Raw genomic sequence first — 6352 nt, forward strand, 5'->3', positions numbered from 1 at the left:
AGGCAATTGAATGCATTTCCTATCTTCCTATACATTTTGAAGAATCTAGCAAAGGTTTGTCATCAAGGCAGGATCTGAAGAAGAAGAGGGCAGCACACCTTCCTTCTGCTAAGTAGATCTAGATTTGGGGTCCCAAAGGTGCTTTTTCCCCTAAGGCAATTGACCTTTCCCCCCCCCTTTGTAAAACTTTTGCTTCCAACACACACACACACACACACACACACACACACAAAAGTTCAGTTGCCTTTGTAAAAAGCATCTTTGGGGAAACTACATCTTAGATGATTGAGAATGTCCATACACATCCAGATTTGGAGTATTCATTTATTTAGGGTTTACTTTTTATAGTATACAGTATAGACATTCAATGAAATAGAACAGACTGTCAATGGGAACAGCTTAAAAAAGACAAATCAACAGCAGCAGCAGCAGTACGATGTACTTTAATCCCAATAACTCAAGACCCAACACAGCACAAAGTGGGACAGGTTGGTTCACTCTCAGAAGTTGCGTTTCAATGGAAGACGGCATGTTGAGTCATCAAGATGCCATCTTGATACCCACTATGGAAGAATGATAAGGTGTCCCTCAATATAATTTTCTGTTGCAATGTGAAGGTCCAAAAGTCCTACATGAAAACACCAGGTGGCTTTTAAAATTTAATATTTGGTCTCCAGGCAAGGCCAACACTATAGCACTTTTTTTCATGACATAGGACAGGAATGGCGAAACTTTTTTTGTTCGTGTACCAAAAGGTTGTGTGTACATGTGCTAGCATATGTGCCCGTGCCCACATTCATTCCCTCCTTCTCAGGCATGCACACACACCCTGTGCTCTCTGCACATGTGCACCCCCCCATCCCTGCGCATGCACGCAGGGCTCACTGAAGCCTGGGATGATGAAAAAATGGCCAACAAGTGTTGTGGTTAGCTCTGCCCCAGCTCCTGCCCCAAGGAATGTGGAGGTGGATGTGGGGGAGACATCCACATGCCACAGGCCTGTTTTGCTCCCAGTAGAATCTGCTGACAAAGTCTCCTCTGACCAAGGAAGTGTGAGTGACAGGGAAGAGGAGAGTTTGGCAGATAGCCCAGGAGGAGATCAGTCATCTGTATCATCCCTGGATTCTGAACAAGAATTAATGACACATCCACGCATGCGTAGAGTGATGCATAGGAGACAACAACTAAAGGATTACTACAAGAGAAAATGAGGCCACCTATGATTGGGTGGGGCTGCTGTAATTAGTGCTACAGATAAAAGTGCAGCCTGGTGTTTTAGCCTCGTGGCAGTTTATCTGATTCATTGTTTCGTCAAGATCGTGGTTTTTGCTCTTCAGGATTGTGTGTGTGGACTCTGGACTTTAGAATTGGACTCAATTTCCCAGTTATTGGGTGAGCAATTGGATTGCATTTCACCTGTGCCTTGTGTGTACCAGAAAATCCCTTTGACATTTAAAAAGGGAGCTGTTTTTGTTTTTCTGTTTATAAAAACTTTTGGGTTTTCCGTTTATCGTGTGGTGTGTGTCTTCCTGGACTAATTACCCTGTAATTACAGGCGGTTGAAAAACGCCAGCAGAACAACAAGTAAGCCGGACGTTCGTAAAAATGGACTTCCAGTTTGACTGTTGTGCTGTTTCTCGGGCAGCTGGGAGCCCTCATCACTCATTCTGTGCAGGAATCTGAAGTTGCTGATGGAGCTCGCTAATCCATCTGACAACTGCATCTGGCTGGTAGGCGCCGGTGGCACATGTGTGCAATGCAAACTATTCAATATTCATGGTTAGGCTTGTGTGACGTTGGGGAAAGAGTGGAGTTGCGGGATGGGGCATGTAATTAGTTAAATAGGTGGCAGGAGCACTGGGCGTTTGCTGTTAACAACGATCCATTCAGAAAGCATGATTGGTAGTGAGTACCAGAGGATTTGGGATTAAAGACTGCGTTCATCACACCTGCTGTGTTCGAGGTTTTTTCCCCCCCACTGAGAGCATGCCTTTGTGTTCATGATTCTTCCAAAGGGCTGCGGAGATGGCAGAAGGAACGGAAGCTGACAGATGTTACGTGACATATTTTATATAAGACAGTCTACTGCGGGGATGTCCAGGCTTGGCATCTTTAAGACTTGTGGAATTCTACTCCCAGAATTTCCCAGCCAGCACTGGGGAATTCTAGGAGTTTAAAGTACAGTCCATGAGCCTTAGAGTTGCCAAGATTGGACACTCCTTTTCTACTGTCTGAAAGGCTGTCCCGGCCAAGTCCAATTTAAAGGTTCAGAATTATCATAAGGAAAAATAGGAATCGTGGTGATCACCACCACCACAGCAATCACTTAGGTTCTGGCCTGAACAGCTCACCTCTAACAGTCTTAGTCCAACTCACTGTGGATATCTAGATTACAGTTCTATTTAGATTATGGAATTACATCCACCTGTCCATCATGTATACCTATTTATTTATTGCACTGCTTTTGTGAGATGCTTGTTCCAGTTTCCACCAATGCTCTTCTGGTCATGAGATACATGGTCATGAGATACAAATTGTATTGAGAAAAAGTAATAATAAAAGGGGGGGGGGAGGGAGGAAGTGCATTTTTAAGGGATCCCAACTCCCATAACCCCAAGACATATGAATGCACTGATAAAACATGTTGTTATGAATGTATCTGCTCAACCTTTTCTTTTTTAAAAGAAAAAATCCAGATATAATATTGTGTTAGTTTGCCAGTGAGGATGTTTCTTCCCACACATACATTCCAGGATGATATCTGCAAACCCAGCTGCATTCCTTTTAGGACCACAGGGGAGGAGAGAGAGAGGGAGGGAAGGAGAGAGGGAAGGAGGGAGGGAGAGAGAGGGAGAGAGAGAGAGAGAGAGAACCATTGAACTCTTGAGCAATTCTACCTATGGGGGAGGATGGATGGGATGGGATACACATATTTCGTTTGCCCATCTCCCTCCTGGTTTTGGAAATAAAATCACTGACCTTTCCAATGCTGCTGAATTGGTGTCTAGCAGATAAGAGGTCAACACTTGTAATTTCTCCATCGTTGCTGGAGGAAGCTGCTCCTTCTGGGGAAGAAGGTCCTGTGAAAGCATAAAGATAGGCTGTATCCCCACAAGATGCTTAGCCCAGTGATGTTTTCTGAGTTTGCTCAAAACACTGAACAATGAACCAGCCATATCGGAAGACACATGAGGTGTTACCCTATGTCCGCTCCAGCGCAAATGTGCAGCTAGCCTGCTGATTTTTAGTCTTGGGGAAGGCCGAGCTGACAACTCCCTCAGACCTCAAACCACTAGTTATTATACAATGGAACCGAATGGAACATACTTAGTAAACCTGTCCAGGGTCACATGGGTAGCCGCTCAGCATGCCTACCTGTTCACTTAATTTTTAACAATGAAGACCTGAGATAAAAACTGTATTTTGTATTTTTCCCTGCCATACAATACAAAATAACGAAAGTGTGTCACAAGCATCAAAGTTGATTGGTGGCGAAAGGATCAACCAATGATATCACCATTGCCCAGAGTAGGGGCTCCTTTGGTATCTCTGTTAAGTTGCCCACTGAACCAGTGGTACCCATCTATCTACTTGCGATTGCCTGATTTCTGACTCCTAGGATGGCAGGAACTGAAGCAAGTGAGAGGAGCCCAACCAACTATGCGGCAGCAACTGAGTCTTGAACACAAACCTGCTAATGGATTTTGTGAGCCACCTTGGTCCAACTATTTGTAAATACAAAGAACCCTTTCTATTGGGAAGTATTAAAGTGACAATAGAGCAACGTGTTCTGTATTCAAATGGGTGATTCTAGAGAAAGTACAGCCAAATCTCTCACTAGAAACATAGAAACATAGAAGACTGACGGCAGAAAAAGACCTCATGGTCCATCTAGTCTGCCCTTATCCTGCATTTTATCTTAGGATGGATATCATTAAGTGTCATACCACATGATTCTTGACAAATGTATATTTTATTTTATGTACGCTGAGAGCATATGCACCAAGACAAATTCCTTGTGTGTCCAATCACACTTGGCCAATAAAAATCTATCTATCTATATATATATGTTTATCCCAGGCATGTTTAAATTAAGTTACTGTGGATTTATCTACCACGTCTGCTGAAAGTTTGTTCCAAGGATCTACTACTCTTTCAGTAAAATAATATTTTTTCATGTTGCTTTTGATCTTTCCCCCAACTAACTTCAGATTGTGTCCCCTTGTTCTTGTGTTCACTTTCCTATTAAAAACACTTCCCTCCTGGACCTTATTTAACCCTTTAACATATTTAAATGTTTCGATCATGTCCCCCCTTTTCCTTCTGTCCTCCAGACTATACAGATTGAGTTCATTAAGTCTTTCCGGTACATTTTATGCTTAAGACCTTCCACCATTCTTGTAGCCCGTCTTTGGACCCGTTCAATTTTGTCAATATCTTTTTGTAGGTGAGGCCTCCAGAACTGAACACAGTATTCCAAATGTGGTCTTACCAGCAATCTATATAGCGGGAACATAATCTCCCTCTTCCTGCTTGTTATACCTCTAGCTATGCAGCCAAGCATCCTACTTGCTTTCCCTACCACCTGACTGCACTGTTCACCCATTTTGAGACTGTCAGAAATCACTACCCCTAAATCCTTCTCTTCTTGCAACTTAAAGTCAGAGAAGAACAGTCACAGGTATGAACAAACTCCCATCAGTCCTTTGAAAAGGAGGGTTTCAGTATCTAACCCAGATGTCTTCAAACTTGGCAACTTTAAGACTTGTGGATTTCAACTCCTATGCTGGCTGGAGAATTCTGAAAGTTGAAATCCACAAGTCTAAAGTTGCCAAATTTGATGATCCCTGGTCTAACCTATTGAAACCCTATGTGCTCATGATGATATTGAACCCACAGCTCATGTATTATTAGTTTGTAAGACTAGAAAGGATTACACTTCTCTATATTTCTAGGAAGGACCTAGGAGACCTACTGTTCTTATTGACAGACAATGCCCAGAAAAACAGGAAAGTTGAAGACATTGTGCCAAAATATACTTAAAATGAGTGTACTCTGTCTGTATGTTGTGTGTGTATGTTTCTGTGTGTATACGTGCACACAAATTCTATAAGAATGGTGGAAGGTCTTAAGCATAAAACGTATCAGGAAAGACTTAATGAATTCAATCTGTATAGTCTGGAGGACAGAAGGAAAAGGGGCAACATGATCGAAACATTTAAATATATTAAAGGGTTAAATAAGGTCCAGGAGGGAAGTGTTTTTAATAGGAAAGTGAAAACAAGAACAAGGGGACACAATCTGAAGTTAGTTGGGGGAAAGATCAAAAGCAACATGAGAAAATATTATTTTACTGAAAGAGTAGTAGATCCTTGGAACAAACTTCCAGCAGACGTGGTAGATAAATCCACAGTAACTGAATTTAAACATGCCTGGGATAAACATATATCCATCCTAAGATAAAATCCAGAAAATAGTATAAGGGCAGACTAGATGGACCATGAGGTCTTTTTCTGCCGTCAGACTTCTATGTTTCTATGTTTCTATAAGTGTCATTTCTATGGCTTTTTTTTTGTATTGCTGAATGATCATGATTACTTAAGTTACTAAAAGCATTATGTCAAATGTGTCAATCGACTTTTTCCTCTAGCGAGCATTGAATAATTTACCATCTCGGTTAAATAGCAATGCCCCAATAATGAAACACTTCATACTTTGTCTGTATGACTGTAACTGCTGCATCTTTAGGAGAAGATTCAATAGATGTAAAGAACAGAAAATAACAATAGCATTTAGACTTATATACCGCTTCGCAGTGCTTTGCATCCCTCTCTAGAGGTTTACAGAGAGTAACTATATTGCCCCCAACAATCTGGGTCCTCATTTTACCCACTTTGGAAGAATAGAAGGTTGACTCAACCTTGAGCCTACTGAGATTCAATCCGCCAAACTGCTGGCAGTCGGTGATCAGCAGAAGTAGCTTGCAGTACTGCACCACCCAGGCTCTATATTTTATTTATTTATTATTTGTTTATTTTGTCCAATACGCAATACATACAGAAGAGAATAGACTTGAGGTAATATATATAAAGAAAAATATAAAATAGAGGAGAAGATATATGAAAGGAAGAAAATATATATGATATATGAGATAAAGGAAAGACAATTGGACAGGGGACGAAAGGCACACTAGTGCACTTATGTATGCCCCTTACTGACCTCTTAGGAACCTGGAGAGGTCAATTGTGGATAGTCTAAGAGAGAAATGTTGGGGGTTAGGGGTTGACACTATCGAGTCTGGTAATGAGTTCCACACTTCGACAACTCGATTGTTAAAGTCATATTTTTTACA

Source organism: Erythrolamprus reginae, chromosome 3 (assembly GCF_031021105.1).
Source record: "Erythrolamprus reginae isolate rEryReg1 chromosome 3, rEryReg1.hap1, whole genome shotgun sequence".
Classification (NCBI taxonomy): domain Eukaryota; kingdom Metazoa; phylum Chordata; class Lepidosauria; order Squamata; family Dipsadidae; genus Erythrolamprus; species Erythrolamprus reginae.